At 32.3% G+C, this 22,048-nt stretch overlaps 1 protein-coding gene across 1 annotated transcript in view; it reads left to right on the forward strand.

Annotated features, from left to right (window-relative positions):
• The first annotated feature begins 5,611 nt into the window (after positions 1-5,611).
• The window catches only part of LOC127711747 (sodium-dependent dopamine transporter-like), an 85,898-nt gene continuing 69,461 nt past the window's right edge, over positions 5,612-22,048 (forward strand). Inside the window, exon 1 of the mRNA XM_052217860.1 lies at positions 5,612-5,657. The gene's annotated coding sequence lies outside the window, so the exon portion shown is untranslated. The remainder of the gene's footprint in view (positions 5,658-22,048) is intronic.

Genomic DNA, 22,048 nt, shown 5'->3' on the forward strand with positions numbered 1-22,048 from the left:
GTCAGACTGCTTATGAAGTATTTAAACTAAATTCAAAAGGTATACTGATTGATATTCTATTTTAGAAAAACTTGATTGAGTTAACTTAAAATAGTCTTTGAGCTAGCTTTCAGTAACTGCTAGTACTCATAGATCGTTATTTTGTGTCTTTTGTCCTTTTGTTATCAAATTCAAATAGTTTTATTGCCAAATAAATCGTTTTAAAAAGATTTGTGACACTAACATACAAAACGATAACATATAAACATTATATGAATGCAAACATACACAAAAAGACAAAAACAAACCCATAGGAAAACATATCCCATAAAACATGTATATATTGAGTAAAAAAGCAAAACAATCTATTCATATATTTATATAAATAAATCAAGAGTCCCCTGTTCTCAGTTCTAATGCCGGTTTAAAAAAGGACCCTAAGCCTTCTACTTATTTTGAGGTTGATGGGCAAAGAAGGTATTTAATTTTCTCATTTTCTTGCCAGGACATAAAATCTGGCATATGTTTAACTACATTTCCTAAAAAGTTATCTCTTAGTTTAGAATTTTTTTACAGTATAAAATAAAATGAGCTTCATCCTCCAATGTATTACAGGATGGGCATAGTCTTTTTTCTCTAGGTATTTTTAAATGTCTTCCTTTTTCTATCAATAATTATGGTCGCTAATTCTCATTTTTGTTATGTTACTTCTCTTTTCAAAAGACTTACAGTTTAAGTAATTTTCCATTTCTAAATTTGGCTTCAAACTTTTATATAAATATAATTTACTTATTTTATCAATTTTTTCAAATTCTTGTTAGGTAAAGTATACTCTGAGTTTTTATATGCATCTCTAGCGGGTATCTCCCTAGCTCTGTTCTCATGGCTATGTTTGATGAAGTTCGGAGGATATACTTACAGAAAGACAAATGTAATTTTTCTAAACATGATTTATGAGTAAAAATTATCTGTTTTTTATGCTTATGATTTGATTAGTCGAGGCCTTTCAAACTGATTTGCTGCTTGTTCTTGTGTTACGATATTACACCACAATAACTCCATTGTTCCATGTTATGAGATAGATTATAAGTCCTCACAAACATGCTTAACGCCGCCACGTTCTTTATGTGCCTGTCAAAAGCCATGTAGGAGCCTGTTATCCAATGATTGTTGGTGTTGGTTGATTGCTGTCTGCTATATTTGTTTTTCGTTTATTGTTTGAGTATAAGTCATGCCGTTGTTTTACTATTGCCATCGCGCTGGCATTTTTATATTTAACTACACGGCTTAATGTTTGTTCGTTGTTCAAGGCTTACTGTCACGTAGTTGTCCATATCTGTTTATCGGTCGTCCCTCTGTCTGTATCACTCCGCTCAGCTGTCAATAAAATTGCACATCACGGCTTTGTGACGTCAAATGCATTCACCCGGCCTTGATAACTTTGAGCCGAATTTATCAAGTCATCTTCCGGTTTGATGATGAAACAAAAATAATACTTGTTTCTATCATGCAAAATACGCAAATACAACCCGATAAATCGGTTATCTTATATTGTAAAATATCAGATACTCGACACAATATGAAGCATTTTTTGAACTCGTTCGCTGCGCTCACTCGACAAAAAACTTCATAATTGTGACTCGCAGCTGATATTTTATAATATCAATATACAGACAAACTTATAATCGGTACTTATTTGATCTTTGGATGCTTGTTGTGACTTGCAATCAAACCGTATATCTTTATTATAAAAATAAGATGTTATGAGACTCTCCATCATAGACCAAATGACGTAGAAATGAACAATCATATGTCACCGTACGGTCTGCAACTATGATCAAAACCCATACCGCATAATAAGATATAAAGGGTCCCAAAATGGCAAATGTAAAACAATTTAAACGAGAAAACTAACGGCCTGATTTATTGTTTGCTTCAGTTCATTCATACTTTGATCATAAATATTTGTAATAGTGTCTGCTACACATCAACTTCATGTAATTCATTGCTATTTTTGAACATGATATGTTATCGGTGTAAATTTTTCCATTTTGATTATAGAAACATAAGGGGGTTAGTGAGTTTTTTTAGGTAGAAAGAGACAAAAATCTATGACAAAAACGATGATTTCAACCTTCAATTGTCAAATTCCTATATCTCTGCAGTACGTTTTTTGTAACATACCATCTGCCCCATCGTATGGCGTTTACATATCTCAGTTAATACATTAAGCTTGTGCATTTTCACTCTTTACGAACTTAATTAACATGGGTGTGTTCCGTGCACAAAATCTGTTCCAACATAGTTATGAGCTGAAATCGACACTACATAATGTTTACGGTCACCATCACGATTTGGTTGACCGAAACGAAGTGTCTATGACTAAACTACTGTATGTAAAATTTTAATATGTAAGTTATGTTGAAATAATATATATAAAGACTAATGCTCGTATTGTCGTTGAAAATGAGAAATAATAAATTCACCCAAGTATAGATTCCCAACAAACCTAATATAAAAAGGCCAAATTTGCCTTTGACTTGATGTCATAATGATCTTCTTTTCTTGTTATATATTACAATGAAAAGCAATATCTAACAATTGTTTGTTAGACAATGAACTACCAAAAGCAGTATTTCTCGTAGGCAATTTCTTTTTTCAATTTACATTTTTTAATTCCAACAACTTTTAAGGATGATGAGACGTTTTATTTAATCTTAAATCCAAGTTAAGCCAAGCTTTAGCCGCAATTAAGCATTATATATCACGTATCAATTGTATATATCTATTTAAGGAAAAGATACAAAGAATGCCTTTAATTGATAACGAAGGCTTGCCAAGTGTTTGGACTAATGGGAAAAAATTAACAAAGGGGAAAAGATTACGAAGCAATTAAGTCTTAAAGAGATGTTGTTTCCGCAGTTCCAAGTATAAGGGTCTTGATGCGTTTTATAGAATAAAGAATAATAGGGAAAAGGTGCAGAATAAAAGCGCAAAAAAATAAAGAATAGAGAAAAATAGGCTGAAAAATAAAGAATAGAGAATATTGATGTGTTAAAATCTAAATAGAGAATAATGGACAAAAAATATAAAGATTAGAGAAAAGTAACTTAAAAAATTAAAGAATACAGAAATGAAGGACCCCCATCCATACCCTCAAGTATTAAATGCCTTTTGACATTAATCTGTCGTAAACTTTTAATTTCAACATGGTTGTGGGAGGTGATACATTACGAAATCACTCTGATGTTTATGTAAGAAAAATAAAAGTACTACTTAAATGGTAACGAATAGTAATTAAACGAAGGAAAGTACTATCAACTGACAGCTACACGCACAATAGGAACTCAGAAGCACATATAAATACGTTATTTGTGGCATTTGGGCATAAATTTGTCTCTCTTGAAGATTTCTTTTTCTCTTTTTTCGTTATGTTTTGTTAACTCAACACTCCTTCTGTTAATTTTGATGAGTGGAATAACGAAAGTACGTCGAAGGATCATACATAAAATTTAGTTCCTAAAAGGAATTTAACTACTGAAAAAATGTTTAAGGCAACAAACGAGCGGCTGATATTTTACGATATCTAAACGTAGAAAACCCGACCATCTGTAAATCGTTCTATTACTGGTCTTGTTCCTCCTCCCTAGACAGTTTTATGCTTGACGAAAGCAAGCTTGATAACGTCTTCTCACACATTGTGACTTCGCTGATAACTTATCTTCGGACACTGTGACGTCGCTGATAATGTCTGCTCACGTCTCAAAGCCTTGATACGAAAATTACGGAACGACTGAGCAGGATGATATAGGCGAAGGGAAGGACGGTAAGCAATTTTACGGAGAGCTGAGAAGAGTGGGAACACCGATTATCTTACATATCAGCACGTCAAGTATACGTTGAACTTGTTTTCAGAAACTGCGAGAAAACTTACGGTATAATATTTTTGTGTAAGTTTCCAACTTTACGACACAATGTGAAGCTTTTAGCTCGTTCGCTGCGCTCATTCGCCAAAAAAGATTCACATTGTTGCTCGCGGTTGATATTTTACGATATCAATGTGTAGAAAATCCGACAATCTATACATATAACGACTTTGTGACGTCAAATACATTAACCCGGCCTAAATAACTTTGACCCAAACATATCAATGTCGTCATAATAAAAAAAACTGACGATGATAAGTTTAACCCAAACTTGTCAAATCATCTTCTGGTTTGCTGGTGAAACAAAGAAAAATACGTATTTCCATTATGCAAAATACACAAATACAATCTGATAAATCGATCATCAGATTTTCATCATGTTTATATTGTAAAAATCAGCTGCTCAACACGATATGATGAAGTCTTTTTGAACTTGTTTGTAGCGCTCACTCGACAAAAAGCTACATATTGTGACTCGTATCTGATATTTTACAATATCAATATGCAGACAACCTGATAATCGGTGCATACCGTCCTTCATCCCAATATTAACTGCTGTACTTCCACGGAGATTTCATTGGGCAACTATATATACATTGCAGAAGATGTAGTCTTGTGCAATGACTAGAATAGATTTGAAGCTGTGTACATTTGTTATTCTTATTCTTAACACAATACAAAGATATATATATACAAAATGATGACAGAAATTGGTCAAAACAGTAGACATGATACATGTATCAAAATACTGTCAAAATGAATGTTGAAGACCGAATCGTCCACTAATAACATGAAAAAAATATATGAAGATCGTCGATATGCGCTTCTGTTGTAGTAAAATTGGTACAGTCAATGTCTTCTGGTGGACTGTTAAGTCCCCAGGGTATCACCAGGCCAGGAGCCAGTATGTGTGTATTGACCTGTAAATTTCTATTATGAAAATTTCGAAATCATTGTAAATGAAGGAATGTTTCTCTCTCATGTAAAGCTCTGATTCCATGTCCTGGTTTGGCTTTACTTTTGGACCTTATTTGGTTTTTATCAGCTCTTCAACGTTGCGTATCAGGTTTTGGGCTTAAACATAGCCTCGAGCATCCATGAAAACATTAATTTTCGAAATTCGCATCTGTTGCAGCAAAATTGGTATCGTTAATGTTGTTGTTACTACATATGGTATATAGTTATCACAACATATCATCGGTTTTATATTTTCTAGATGCCAAAATATGCTCCCTTATCTAGCTAGACCATATGTCGTTAAATTAAAACACACAAACATGTAAACTAACGTCATCATCTCTGATATGAAGATCGAAATAAAAAAGGTGATAAAAATTTAGAAGGTTGGATCAAAATATGTTATAAGATATAAAATTCATTTTTTTGTTTTTTGTTTTTTTTTTTGTTTTGTTTTTTTTTTTGTTTGCTTTTTCATGATAACCCCAACTAACTCTCAAGTTATAAAATAAGAATTATGCATACGTAACCCATGAATTGACTGGAAAAGATTGTATACCAGATCTTTCACGTCGGCAAATTGTCCTGTTGATTGTGTTGAGGTATGCAGCATTTATAGAAAGACTTAATTTAACATGAAACGTACATATTTTGACGTTAATAGGTAATTTACACGATACAATGAGTTCAAGGTGTCCATTTTTGTACAGGTTAATCGGATAAATTAAAATATGAGATTTCATACTCAAACGAACAATTGCAATGGATAAGTGCTTTACTTCAGTTATTTTAACAGTAAGTAAATTATATCAGTTTTATGGGAAATCTTTCATTACTATTTTATTTTCGTATGCAATAAGTTTGCTTATATTTATATTTTTAATGTCATTTATATATGCAAACTTTTTTCTTTTCAATGTGTATTACAAGCAAACAATACATATTAAGTAATTAATAACATAAAGTTTATAGTTTATTTGGTAATTGATTGATAGTAATTTTATATAATACCACATCTTGTTTAATAATGTTGCTAGATTCGTGTTAATGGCAAGTCCTTTTTAAGAATTGAATGCTTCTTTTGTGATTTATTGGGGTGTAAAAATGTTGACCGTTGTACAATGTGCGCACTCTCAACACTTTTGTAATCCTTTAAAATCACAAAAAAAGTATCCAATTGTTATTATTACATTTGTATGTCACAACCATGATATTAAGATTATATCATGTTTTTGTTAGTTTTCAAATACACTGTTGTTGCGTTGTCATTAGAAAAAAGTACTTTCATGTTGCATTTTATGGAGGAGGGTATAATTTTGGAACGTCTCGCGATTGTTGTGTGCGTATCAAAATTACGATTCTTGTGAAACATATACATGTAATGTAATTATATGTCAGTAACGGAAGGAAATTATACAAATGATATTAAATAAATCAATGCCAATGATGTGCATCTTGTATTATAAACATCTTTTTTATGTTGTAATGTTACACTACTGTATCAGGTTAGGGTGAAGGTTGGCGCCTGTTAAAACGTTTAAAACCGCTGCATGTGTATGCACCTTTCCTAAGTCAGGAGCCTGTTGTTTAGTGGTTGTCGTTTGTTGGTGTTGTTTATAAGTGTTTCTCGTTTTTTTATATAGATTCGACCGTTGGTTTTCCTGTTTGAATTGTTTTACACTAGTCATTTTGGGGCCCTTTGTAGCTTGCTGTTCGGTGTGAGCCAAAACTCCGTGTTGAAGGCCGTACATATACTTCGACCTATAATTGTTAACTTTTTATACATTGTGACTTGGATGGAGAGTTGTCTCATTGGCGCTCATACCACATTTTCTTATTTATATATACATTAAGTGCCAATCTGCCTAAGAATCAGGCAGTGGTGAAAACATGACAAACAAAACCCCACCCAAGTTGACATTATATTATGTTCAAATTGTATAATGGTGCATGAATATAACATTCGTTTCCCTTTTCCTGTTCTGGTAACTCAAGATATAATTTGGTTGAAATGCACTTGAAATTAACAATTAAGGGGAGCTAACTCCGTAATTTGCTATTATCCTAACCAAAAGTTATCTAGATATTTCTCGAATTACCAGACACGCACAATCAAAAGACCTTCTTACTCAGGATGAGAGTAACTTCAAAATAGGATGGTTAGGTAGGTGGGTTTTTTCGGCCATGTTTTGAAATTTTTCTAAATTGCCTGATTCTTACAAAGACTGGCACTTAAATGTCCACACGTTGACGAGGCTTCATATATACGTTCATATTTTAGATTTAGTTATTTTTCTAATGGTCCAGAACCTGTTTAAGATAAACAACGTTTCAATGATAAATATTTGATTGGTATTTTAGCAGATTTCAATTGTGTTTGTTCTACCACTGCAACCGGAAACACGTTTGCCTTTAAAGACCGATCAACGAGTTGTTACAATATTCTCGAACATGCAGTGAGTTGTTGCTATATTCTTGAACATGCAGAGAGTGTGGCTCTGTCCATACATCACATTTGGGTGTTACGTATAAAATAAAGTCAGAGCGAAGCTGCATATTTTTACATCCCGCACAGTCATATTAAAATGGACTCCTTTTTTTGGTCTGGTATTACTGTCGGATTGGAGAAGTCAAACGGGTGGATGACTTTATTTCTATACCCCAGTCAACACTTTAGGGTTGCACGTAAATAAACTCCAGAACTGATCTATTCTTAAGTTTAGTGGCAATTAACTGTCATTAGAAAAGTCATAACATATAACTAGTCTCAACTGACATCTCAATATATCCCAATATATTATACTGGAGTGAATTATCTTGGCTAACCATGCAATTTGATTGGTAACCTTGACAGGGTATATGAGCCTGTATACCATGTGAGCGAAAACGAAGATCAGAATGGTATTTAATGTTAAAGTCAGTGCACTCCTGTATGCATGTAATATAATAGTTATTCGTTCCCCACAGAGGCTATGGGTTCATATTCCCTGTCAGTGCCCCATATCCGAAAACTTAAAATTCACTGTAATTTTTTTAATTTGATAAGAATTTTTACCTTTCTTTCGAATTGTTTAATTAATTAATACTAAGCACTCCAATGAAGTGAAATGATGTAAGTTTAAAATTAGTCACAATCGTCTATTTTTGTAATTCATATTAAGTATATATTAATTATACCTATACATTATAAAACATTTGGTTAATAAAGAATTGAAATTGAAGTTCAGTATGGAAATAGTTTATCCTCGTTGAAACTTATGGCAGAAGTATAGAGACATTACCTGCATTACAGTTAAGGATGTTCGCTACTCTGTTTTAAGATAACAAGCTTTTTAAAAGACTGTTATAAATTTATAGTATGTAAATAAAGGAACTAAAAAAGCAGAAAAAAATGAAAAGGTCCGTGAGCTTGTTTTCGAGATATAAGCCATTTGAAAATTTGGCGGGAAATGATTCTCGCTATATTTTTCATATATTTAACGTTGGCACTTTTTTTCTTTCAAAAACTATGAAAAAATAAAAAGGATTTTATAGCATTTTCAAATATGGCTTTTTAAACTATATGTATTAAAATTATAAAAAGAAAAGTAGGGGTTAGCGGGTAAATTTTGTTAATGGCACTACATCGATAAAGCCAGAGGATTCCGAATATCTGGCAAAAATTTAAAAACAAGAGGAGCGAACATCCTTAAGTAAGAAGTATTGTGTAAATATTTTCTTTTTACCCAATAATGGGTGTTCCTAAGATAGGAAGGTTATACAAAAGAAAGAAGAAGTAATAATTCTATCGCAGACCTGTCTAAATATGAAAGTTACTGCAATTGGAATATTAAAAAATATATCAAAATATTTGAATAGAATAGAGAATTGAAACGGGGAAAGTGGCAAAGAAATAGCAACCCGACCAAAGAGCAGAAAACAGCACAAGGCCACCAATGACCAAAGACTTGTTTTTTTTCGCCAATGTTTTTGATATCAAATATTATTAATTTTGTTGCTGTTAACAATTTTAACGGAATGGCGCACTTTTGTCATTTTTTTCTTTGCTGAAATTTTTAATGAATGCATCTATATCGCTGCTATATTAACCTAGTATGTTTAGCAGTGTAAATTATCAAACGCAACTGATCTTAAACAACGTCCGTGGTACATTACAATAAAGCTTAACAGAATATTCTAAAGCCTAACTTAGCCTGATTTTGAGTATCAAATGCGTCTACTTCTCAGTTTCTCGTTCATCTCCCTCGGGCAAATTGACCTCATATGAATTTGACTATCCTTATAGGTCCTATTTGGTCATATTACTATTAACGTTTACACATATTTTACATCCCTTGTTATTTTCAGGTCTTATATACATCATTGGCCTCCATTTTTTTGTCTTGAGCGTCCCTGGTGTAGGTAAATCTAGAAAAACGCTTCAGACGCATAAAATCTTATAAAGTTTTATGTTCATTCAAATGAATATAACAAGTGCGTGTGAAATTGCATCAGTTATTATCAGATATACGTCCTGATGACATTTCAGATGATTTTAATCGTTATGTAACTTGATGAAATGAAATGGTTTGTGATATGCTTTAATTCAGATGACTAGATCAAGACGTTAATTGTTGATTAATGTTAAAAGTACAAATAATGTCATCGACTATTTTTGCACATATTTACATTAAAGAAAGGAAGTAAAAAATGATTTGAGAGATAAAGATTTGATGTGCATGGAAAAAAATTAAATATAATGTGTTCATTATGGGGGGAAAGATGTGGGATATACGACAATAACACATAATACAATAAAACCAAAAGCCACATCCAGAGGTCAACATACACTTTTCAACAACATGATAGTGTCCATGTCAAGTCCTAAATCCTCATGAGCCAATACAAAATGCGAATAATTTCAACAAAAAAGTAATAAATATATACCAAAAGTGCCACGTTTCCTATAATATGTAGTTCATTTTTATCAAATGAATTGATTGACGTCATTGAACAAGTGTCATTTTTGGAACATGAGCTGTAAATGACTAAAACTACTAATCTATACCTCTTAAAAACGGTATTTCGAGTTATGCCCCCCTTCTCTCTCTCTCTCTCTCTCTCTCTCTCTCTCTCTCTCTCTCTCTCTCTCTCTCCGTATTTTCGCAGCAACTACAAACCAGAGCTTCTGTATATGAGCAACACAATATTATATTGGTAAGCTATAATACCGTATGACACAATTTCAGATTCGTCACTTTTCCGCTCCCTCTCTGTCGCATACCTGTATGTTTTTTGCACTTATACACAAATAATGTTATCAGGAAATGTTGCTGCATTCTTGTTCTCATCTGTAACTCAAAGTTTCTTGATAATTTTTTTACCTAACTTCATACTGATAAGTATTACAGTGTGACATATTTAACCTAACTTCATACTGATAAGTATTACAGTGTGACATATTTAACCTAACTTCATACTGACATATTTTACCTAACTTCATACTGGTAAGTATTACAGTGTGACATATTTTACCTAACTTCATACTGGTAAGTATTACAGTGTGACATATTTTACCTAACTTCATACTGGTAAGTATTACAGTTTGACATATTTCAGATTGTCAATTGCCCTTTTTTTGTTTGCTGTATATATGTTTGTTCTTTACACTCATGCATACGTCTTTAGCCGAACAGTTTTATCATATTCACATAATTCAATTTATTGTGTACCATTGGTGGCCTTCGGCTGTTGTCTGCTCTATGGTCGGGTTGTTGTCTCTTTGACACATTCCCCATATCCATTCTCAATTTTATATATATGTTGGATTTTGTTCATCAACAACAGATCATTGCTTCTTAATATTTGGTACGATGTTTAATAGTGTTACTTTTTGTTGTCTGCTTCCACATTGTTTGATAACTGTATTTTACTTATCTCAAAGTTTAAGTTGAAAGAATGTGTGTATAAATTAGGGAACAGTTACTATAGCTCACACTACATCTTGTTTTCATTTCCTGTAAACGTCTGTTTTGAAATCTCTCCTCTCTGTGTAAATAAGGAAGCTTTACGATTGATACTATATTGACATCAGTTTTGTTTACATAATTAAATATTATGTCCTGTTTTTTAAAATCTAGTTCATTTACATATAAAACCATTAACGAAAAGTCACTTTAGTGTAAATAAAACACACTGATTGCGATACATTAAATATACATATTTTTCAATCAATTTAACAGCGGAAAAAAAGATCAGAAAAAGGTAGAATTTTCTCAAACACCTCAATTTATCAAGTTCAGTAAATTTTAGCAGAAATCGATTTTCCTGTCATGGAGTACGTTTTAGAATATTCAACTATTATCAACATCAAGGCTCAAAAGAAATGGACGATTTCCTTTTTACCGATATTTATTCGTTTCGTTGATCAGACAAGTTTCTGCTTTAAGTGCTGTTCCATGTTCATACAGTGTAATTTCTTATACAACGATGGTTAAACATCACACATTAAATCTTCACTCATCTTTCTTGAATTGCAGAAAGTTGAATATATTTTGTATGTAAGTTGGACTGGACACAAAGATCTGTATAACTGGAAATATCAAAATGTCGATTTTCTGCTGTCGGAAAGACAGTCACAGGCATGCGCGTCCATTGTATTCGTATAATATAAAAATAAGAAGATGTGGTATGAAGTATTTTGTTCAAGTATATTGTTTTCTTAACATTTCACAGCGGTATAACGTATTACTTTAATTATTCTTCCCTTAGTTTATTTATTTTGTATTTGCATTGTACCATAGATCAAATTTATTTGTTCAGTGTATGTTCACTGGTGTTAATATGTCTTTTGATTAAGTTAAGCCATTTCAATTGATATTTTATAGTGTGTTTTTCTATGTTGTGATGTTACACGTCTCAGATAAAGGTGAAGGTTTGGTACCATTAAAACGTTTAAACCCGCTGTTGTTGATGTGGTTCATAAGTGTTTCTCGTTTCTCGTTTTTTATATAGATTAGACCGTTGGTTTTCCCGTTTGAATGGTTTTACACTAGTAATTTTTGGGGCCCCTTATAGCTTGCTGTTCGGTGTGAGCCAAGGCTCCGTGTTGAAGACCATACTTTGACCTATAATGGTTTACTTTTATAAATTTTGACTTAGATGGAGAGTTGTCTCATTGGCACTCATACCACATCTTCTTATATCTATTCAGATTTGTCTGTTTTTGACCTTTATGATGTAAATATGAGTTTGATTAATATTATTTTATCTTTTTTTGGCATTTAGGTGGTACATAACACTACAGGGAGATAACTCTGTAAAAATCAGCTGAACGTTTTAATTACGTTCTATTGTTGTGGAAATATTAAGCTTCTCAATGATCAAAATTAGCGTTTGTCAAACTGCTATATATCCAATGAAATTTTTCCGATAAAGTGTGTGGTTCTAGTTTTTTGAAATTTTTATATTTTTGTCAAAGGGTCAAAGTAAATATTTTGTCAAAATTTTATGAAAATTAAACGAGCCAAATTAATTTTAGTCAAGATGTTTGGTACCACCTTAAGTTTTAAATATGTGAAAAAATATCATCATTTGTGACATAATTCTAATCCATTTGTTTTTGTTTAGAATATCTTTGTTACTCCAATGTTTATAAAACACTCAAAATTGTCAAATCCATACAAAATTTGAGTCACATTTTAGGCGTTCATCTGCAATTATATTTTGTTTAAAACTAAAAAAAAAATGAAGCTGTAATGCAGTGAATTTTAGTAAAGATTGAAATACTTTTTAAAATGCCCTTGGGGTGAAATAAATTCACGGATAATTGACCTAGAATGGTTCCCTGTCCTTTATCTGTTTGGCTCTGACCGATATAACTAAAGGGTGTCTGAGATACCCGTATGTTGCAAGGGAGAGGACCAGCCTATAATTGACCCAACCTTTTTCAATTTTTTTCCGAATGGATATTAAAACTTGTTTTCCGAATGGATATTAAAACTCGTTTTGCTTAAGAGCTGATCAGCAATAGTATTGAAGAGAATTCAAATCTCTAATAGTACAACTGAACGATTGGACATATCGTCCGGAAGTGTGACCTGTGACCCATTATCACAAATGTGAAGCTTTATTGTGCATCTATGTTAATTGATTGATAGTCGGTTTCTATACGTTCAGTAGCAAATATTTCAAAAATATTCAAGATGAAATCAAGTTATATATATAATAAATCAATAAAATAAAGATTCTGTGAAGTTGTCAATCAGAAATTAGAATGTGCACACACATACAAACAGGAACACCAACAAGTAGTGAGTAAATGTTCTTAATCAACATTCCTAGTTTTTAGGTTAACTGTTCACTAAATCATTCAGGCAAATATTTGACTCAAAATAAAAGTTGTAAATCTTGAATAAGTAATATAGAATGAAAAGAAAACTTAAATTCTTTCCGTAATATTTTTGGTCTGGTTTCAACCCGACGCTCTTTCATCACCAACTTCTTTTCACCTTTTTACATAACAAAATTATACTTTGCATCACTCTGTAGTTGTACCTTCGTTTGCAGTTACTAGTATTGTATTGGAGCAAAGCGTCCTCTTTCTTCTGTGAACTTTAGCTATGCAGGTTCAAACTTTATAAAAATGACGGAAACTTTAAATTTATATAACTTGTAGCGTGCAAATTGAATAAAACGTTTTGAAATAAGTAGTAATGCAGAAAGTTAATTAGCATAGTTGTTTATTTCTTCAAGTTCGCGATATCTGACATAGATGAGGTTAACAAGTTAAACGAAAAGTTATCTTCGTTCCGTTATCTGTTATCTAATTTTATGGTTACTTTACTTTGTTTTCTATTCATATCGGTTTCATATTTTTGTAGAACTGTTTGTTATTGTTATAGTTAAGTCTTTCTGCAGATTTTTTTCTCCTGCCACCTGTTGTTTTTGTAGAGGGGGGTTCCAATGAGCATACTAAATATGCATCAAAGTCAGAAAACAGAAAATAAAAATGTTGTTTTGAAATTACAATTGCCGTCTACAACTGCAAGGTTTTGTTTACAATATTATGTATTTCAAATCTCCATTTGGAAGCCACTGACAACGAAGAATTGAAAATGCAACGGAAAGAACGGATCAGAAACCAAACCGCCAATCGATGAAAAATGAAATAAAGAACTTGAACATTAAACAAATTATAACGCAATGGCCCGAAATAAAATGAATATGGACTGAGATAAACCTGTATGTGGCACCAATCAGGTAATGGCCCGAAATAAAATGAATATGGACTGAGATAAACCTGTATGTGGCACCAATCAGGTAAATCCTGCACAAAATCCGGTAGTAAGTCAATCCTGCACATAATCCGAAAACAAGTCAATGCTTTATGAACTGTACGTGTTTGAAGCGCTCTGAGGAACTTGTAATTCTGAAAGAGTTAGGAACAGTACTTTGTTTACCAAGAAATCACATTTTGTCCATTGCATCTAAGTCGACAAATTAAAGACACAATGAAATGTTTCTCACAATTCATGCATTATTGTTCCTATAATCGATTTAATCCCCGGAACAGTTAACACAAACAATAGTGTTGCCGCTTAATATTTCTTGTCATATCTTCATAGAATTTTCAGCCTCGTGTGGATAGAAAATGCTTTTCATTAGATTTAATGTCGTTATTTTTTATCTTAAATTTTGTCACTTTAAGTACTAATATTCGGTGGCATTCTATATTATAGTTAACCATGGGGTATGGATTTTCCTCATGTTCGAAAGCCGAAATCTCATTGGTTGTCATATCATATCACATCTGCTTATTTCATAATACTTTTTTTTCATTTGTCCATGATACATACCATTACATGATTTTGTTTTTTTTTTATATTTTCATAGCAAGGTTTTGAAACTTTAATGCAAATACCTAAACGGTACAATTTTTAATACTGTAAGAAATTACTAATGTTCTACTAAAAAACTCTACATTGAGAAACTGCCGGGAACGTTTACATTATCATTAAACCTAGGTTTAGTTAAACTCGTGATAAAGTACTGAATGGACTAGAAATTGTACATTGTACGAATAATGCAAGATTTGGAGTTCTAAAAACTGCATGATTTGATTTTCGTGCTAGCAAATACCACTTCAATTGCTTGATTAGACTCGACAGGTGATCTCTTTGTCAAGAATTTTCTGCTGTTTGGAAGGAGACCAAATGTGACATACCCAAGTCGCTTTGGAGACACGCTACCACAAACATACATTTTTTTTTTTTTCGATTGTCAGATGCAGTTCAACGAGTTCTAAATACACACAACAATTTCACAAAAATCCGAAATACCGCCACATTAAGTATAGTTTGTATAAATAGTCCATCTTACAAACTGATTTATAGGGCTAGTGATATATAAAAAAATATATCTTTGATACTATCAACATTATCCTGTAATAAGTTTTAAATTTTTATATTATTATCTTGAATCTGTTATATTCTAAATAGATGAGAATTAGTAAACACTAAAAACAAAATGATTTGACATGATTTTTCTAACAACCACATCCGCATCGTTGTACATGACGTTCGTATTCACTGGCAGACATATTCATACTATATATATCGTCTATCATCTTTAATTTTCATTTCATTACAAATTGTCTCCTTTTAGTAAACATTAGACCATCCTTGTAGTCCATATTTGTAATCGGGTTACATTTTAATGTCATTTTCAAATTGTTATTTGACGTATAGTACCATATCATTTGTCAAGACACGATTTGTTTGATACTCTGCCTGTATAATAATGTAAACTGTCAATACTGATGTCTTGTATGGATTTCACTCCTTTATATTGAGGATCATCACAGAACAATGATTAAATTAAGGCTATAGGGTGCTAGATATCAATTTGTAGTCGGGTGGACACCTTGTTTTGCATTTCTTAAATCTGCAATATACATGTATGTGTGTTAAATTTATTGTAAACCTTGATTATAGCATTTAGTTAAAACAAGGATATACAAATCCTTGGTTGAAATGCAGGAAAACGCTGTTTAAATATTATTCTGATAAAAGGGGTTGGGAGGCTTCAGTAAATGTGACTTCCTGAACTTTTCCGCTAGTAAGATTGGTTGATTTGTTGTTGTTTGCTTAACTTCCAGTGGCAAATATTTCAAACATATTTAGGCCGAGAACAAATTAACTATTAATACAATCAACACTATACAAATTCACACTTGTACTTTCGTGTTAATTTAACCTGTTGATACAATTTGTAATGCATTTTTTTGTTATTTAATGTTTACTTATTTTGTTTTATATCTCGTCTCACTATTTTTAATATATATCACCTTTGATAAGTATTTAGTATGACGATAAATTTTCACTTCTGTTCTCGTACTTCGAACAACAAATTTATTTATTTTGTAAAAAATATTTCCATGTACTCCTTACAACAAAATTATTTTTATTAACCTGTGTACGTTATTTTATTTAACTGCATTTTGTCCAAGGTTATAGTTGTCTTTCTGATATTGTTTAACAACAACCCCCCCCCCCCCCCCCCCCCCCCGCTTTTTTTTTATTAATTTTGTATTTACATTGTGTCATAGATCAAATTTATTCGTTCAATGTATGTTTACTTGTTTTTTGTTGATATGTCTTTTGATTGAGTTAAGCCATTTCAATTGATATTTTATAGTGTGTCTTTCTATGTTGTGATGTGACACTATTGTTTCAGGTTAGGTTGAAGGTTGGCGCCTGTTAAAACGTTTAAACCCGTTGCATTTGTTTGCACCTGTCCTAAATCAGGAACCTGTTGTTCAGTGGTTGTTATTTGTTTATGTGGTTCATAAGTGTTTCTCGTTTCTCATTTTTTTATATAGATTAGACCGTTGATTTTCCTGTTTGTTCGGAGTGAGCCAGGGCTCCGTGTTGAAGGCTGTACTTTGACCTATAAATTTTGACTTGGATGGAGAGTTGTCTCATTGTCACTCATACCTCATCTTCTTATATCTGTTGATACAATAGGTAGGTTCAACAAAGTTGGTCGACTTGGTGAAGGCCGGGAATTTTGACTGCTGCTTGAAAATGAGGGAATGTAATGGATAGGAAATTTCGTCTGGCAACAGCCAAACTAAATGTATGGTAAAAATATTGATTTTGTTATCAGTAAATTAAAACCGAACTAAAATTGTTACACCAGGGTTTTCGATATCACAAACTAGTCAAACATTTACTAAATTTTATCATCGGTACAAAGACATCATTCGTAAATATAAATCAACATGCAGACATCTTTTACGTTCAGGTATTTCACATACAATCTTTTATGGTAATATTTTATACAAAGCACACAAATGTCGACATTCACATCAAAAGCTAACCAAACCTTTAAACAGACTTATTCAGAAGGGATATAGTTACGATACTGTTATCAGGTCATTAAAGATGGCATATTTTGGTATTAAAATTGATTCGCTCATAGGGTCTTTGCATCGGAAATAAACACATTTGTTCTAAAACCAGTTGTTGGCATGATACGGATTATGCTCTTCTCATATATTTTATGATGGTATGATACTAAACCCCTAACGGGAGAGATTGTGCTTGATTTTCATATGATGAAGACATAATCTTTCAATCAGTTTAATTGAGGTCTGGAGCTGGCATGTCAGTAACTGCTAGTAGTCCTTTGTTAATTTATGTATCATTGTCATTTTGCTTAGTTTCTTTTGTTACCTATTCTGACATCGGAATCGGACTTCTTTTAAACTGAGTTTTACTGTGCGTATTGGTGTGTGTTTGTTTATTCTACATTGGCTAGAGGTATAGGGGAAGGGTTGAGATCTCACAAAATTTTTTTAACCCCGCCGCATTTTTTGCGCCTGTCCCAAAGCAGGAGCCTCTGGCCTTTATTAGTCTTGTATGTTTTTTAATTTTAGTTCATTTATATGTTTTGGAGTTTAGTGTGACGTCCATGTTCATTGAACTAGTACACATTTTTTTAGGGGCCAGCTGAAGCCGCACAAAGTCATGTGTTCTCTTACATGTGAACACGTGCCTGTGAATGACGTCTTTACACTAAACTCATTGGATGTTGGATGTGTACTTAGTCTTAAATACACGATTTGTTATTGGCTTTGAACCAGCTGTTAGTAACTGCGAGTAATCTCAGATATTTAGTTGATGTCTCTTTGTTGAGAGGGATGTATTTTCACCCCGCCACATTCTGTATATGCCTATCCCAAGTCAGGAGCCTGTATAATTCCGTGGTTGTGGTTTGTTGCTGTATATCATATTTGTTTTTCCTTCAGTGTTTTGTACATAAATTAGGCCGTTAGTTTTCTCGTTTGAATTGTTTTACATTTGTCATTTCGGGGTCTTTTATAGCTTACTATGCGGTATGGGCTTTTCTCATTATTGAAGGCTGTGCAGTGATCTGTAGTTGTTAATTTATAAGTCATTTGGTCTCTTGTGGAGAGTTGTCTTATTGGCAATCATACCACATCTTCTTATTTTTATATTTAATTATACATTAAATGTTTATTTATATACTTGTTTTGTTTTACTTTACACGTATAATCCCTTCAAGATTGAATTTTCATTTATCAAAAAAAGTTCAATTTTTCTGCAATTCTGACTCGTTATTTGATATTCCGTTTTATTTTTATTTCATTTTTTTTTATCTGTTCGACACATGTCAATTTCTCCCTTCGAGTCATTCTCGATTACGTTACTTTCTACATTCAGGCATGCATCTAAATTGCATATCTGCAATAACCGCAAAATTTGAATTTCATGTCAGATTTTAAAGAATGTATACTATGCACGATGCTCTAATTTTAAACCAGTACAAATCTGTCGTATCTTCTTCGTTCGGTAATCTATACCAAGGCTGAAGGTATATGCACTTTAGGTAAAAAAAGTAGATTTGGTATAATTCTTGGTAATGAACGTGAATTATTTTAACTTTCTTGTATGTCGTATTTTTGGAGCTTGGAAGCAATCTGATAAAATAAGGAGAAATGAAGCTTATTTTGGTAGGATGATTTTTCACGTTCTGAAGCAAAGCTTTTTTGAGCGTTACTGTCATTGATGATGAACAATTAGAAACTGGAAGAGTGTCGAATGTAGGTGACAGTGACTTTAGATAAGAATAACTAATTCTTCAGTAATGATTGATAATCTGAGTAATATAACCCAGAGTTCACACGATTAACGTGTCCTTCCAGAGTGTATCGCCACTAATGAAAGTATCGGTGTGTTATAATCGAAGTAGTGTTGCAACTGCATTAAGGGTTGATTTGAAGGATTTTGTTGAAAGTTATTTTGCGTCGCTATTATATTTTAACACAAGATATAAAACAGGTTTATGCAGACCGTGATGGTTTTTTTTTTTATTAATTTCCATTCACAAGTGAATGGATGCATGTTATTCGAGTAAATGGAATTGATTAAGGTTATACTGCTGCATTTACTGGGTAAGTTACATTCAGTATTTTTATTGCATTTCCTTGCAAGAGATAAAAGGATGGGATAATGTGACACTTTTGTTAAAAAAACAAAACAAAAACGAATTATAAAATAAACAGATTACAGACGAACTTATGTCAATAGTTTTAGATTTGTTTATGTCCCACATATTCAATCACGTCATCCAAATTTGAAAAAGAAAATCATCAACCGCTTCACATGTAATTTTGGCAAATATCGGGCCATTCAAAAGCATGATGTATTTCTATAGAATTAAAGATAGATGTTAATTGTCTGTTTAATTTTCAATTAATTTCAGTTTAAGAAGATATTAAGTATACAGTTAACATAACTTGCATTACAAACATCGTAAAAAAAGGGGGGGGGGGGTCGATATCATAACAACACTGTGTATGGGTATTTATATATATATAAACATGGAGTGTCGGTATTGTTTTCGAGCAAAGGCTAAACGCTAATCTATTAAATCCATATTTTTCTCTGAAATTTGTAGTTTCAAAATCTAAAAGACATAAGCTAATTTCATTGCTTGTTAATAGAAATTGATATATCGTTATGCCATTGGTTGAATACTCATTGTTTACGACATGAATCACCAATCACGAAGCTTTTGTGTACGCTCCTTTTGAAAATTATTACCAATATAAAAATAGGATATGTGGTATGATTGTGAATGAGACAACTATCCACCAGAGACCAAATGACCAGAACGTTAACAGCTGTAAGCCACAAAGCGATTTTAACACTGAACAAAACGCATGCCGTATATACAGCTATAAAAAGACCAGTATGATAAAATGTGAAACAATTCTAAAGATAAAAAGACCGTATACTTAGTATCTGCTTTAGCTTCTAAAATGGTGGATTACAACTATTATCGAAATGAAAAAATATCAAAACTCATACTGCTCTGCAGCCGTTTCCTATATCATTAATAGGTTTAGATGTTAACGGTAGAGTATTTTTATGATGATGATGATGATGGATGGCTGTTTAACATTCAACGGCAAATTAATATGCATATTCAGGACGAGAACATGTTAATGTAATATGAATATTAACCCTGCTTTGTACTAGACCGACACGCTGAGCCAGATGTTTAACGTGCTAGTTCTCAACAGTCCGCAGGAAGACATGTCACCTTACCCAGACACATTATTCTGACTCCGAGCCGACCAGTCTTTGCTCTTACTTCTTAATGCCGCGTGCTAAGCGGAGAAGCAGCAAATACCAATATTAAAGTCTTTGGTTTGACGGGGCCGGGGTTCGAACCCGCGAACTCCCGCACTTGAGGCGAACATGCTACCACAAAACCACCGAGGCGGTTTCGAGTATTTTGACTACTGCTACAATATAGTAATAAATTATTAGAATAACCAAATATCCTGTATGCAAGATTTACACAAGCCAAAGCAAACTTTAACGTTCATAAATTAATAACAATAATGCTAATTATAATAATAATGATAATAATATTAATATGAATGTTAATAGTAATAATTGAGAAAGACTGAAGCTGTAGTTACCAAATGCAACGACATTTTAAGGGTAACCTACTTATGATTATTGGATACATATGAAACATACACGAAAAAACCTGAAAATAGGTCACAACTTGATTGTTTACAGAAACGCTATCCAAACATATCCATTCATTAGTGATGCCATTAGTACGTACATATAGTGGTAATAAGTCTAGTGTACGTCTGTCGGACATGTAGTTGTTTATTTATTATCACTTAACTTGTAGTATGAACACCGTGACATCTTAATGTTCTGTTCCTTTTACTGTTTACATTAATTGTTTCTCATGCATAAACTTGTGGTAGTAATATAAAATTCAATCTGGAAACCTATACTAAAGTTTGTAGAAGTATAATGTCCAGGATTATAAATATCGTATCGTTGTGTGTATTTGAGATTTTATTCAAGAGTTATAGATAAATCGAAACTGCAAATAACGATTTTCTGCGCTAGAAATTGTAACAACTTTTCCGCGGAAAACGTCTGTTCAAATGAAAGGATATTGAATGCCATCTTTTTATTCATTTATTCACGTTTTTGTCAGTAACTTTTTACGATACTAACTTGAAGTTTAGTTAATTGTTTCGTGTATGTTATTGTACGTACCTGTTATGCCTGTATATCGTTATATATATTTTTTACCAAACCTACGTTATGTCTGGTGGTATATATATATATGTCGCAATGCTTTCATAGCTATAAATGGATCTGGAAACGTAACACTTTGTGTTATATACACCTACACTTAATTTTGTAGACGTATAATGTCAAAGATTTTAAATATCATATCAGGTTATATGTTTTTGTTGGTTTTTAGTAGTAACTGCTGACCCTTCCGGAGATCCTCTATTACCCTCGGTTTTAAGTGGAGTATGTGTTGCTTAATTTTTAGTTTTCTGTGAAGTGCTTTGTTGTTGTTGTTTATTTTATTTTTTGTCGTTCTTCTTTTTGGCCATGATGTTATTGTTTTTATTGTTCTTTTGTATCTTCTTTCTTTCTTTCTATCTCTTTATGTTGTATCAAAGTTTCTTTCTATCTCTTTATATTGTATCAAAGTTTCTTTCTATCTCTTTATATTGTATCAAAGTTTCTTTCTATCTCTTTATATTGTCTCAAAGTTTCTTTCTATCTCTTTATATTGTATCAAAGTTTCTTTCTATCTCTTTATATTGTATCAAAGTGAATAAAAAT

This window comes from Mytilus californianus, unplaced genomic scaffold, assembly GCF_021869535.1.
Source record: "Mytilus californianus isolate M0D057914Y unplaced genomic scaffold, xbMytCali1.0.p SCAF_8, whole genome shotgun sequence".
NCBI classification, from domain to species: Eukaryota; Metazoa; Mollusca; class Bivalvia; order Mytilida; family Mytilidae; genus Mytilus; species Mytilus californianus.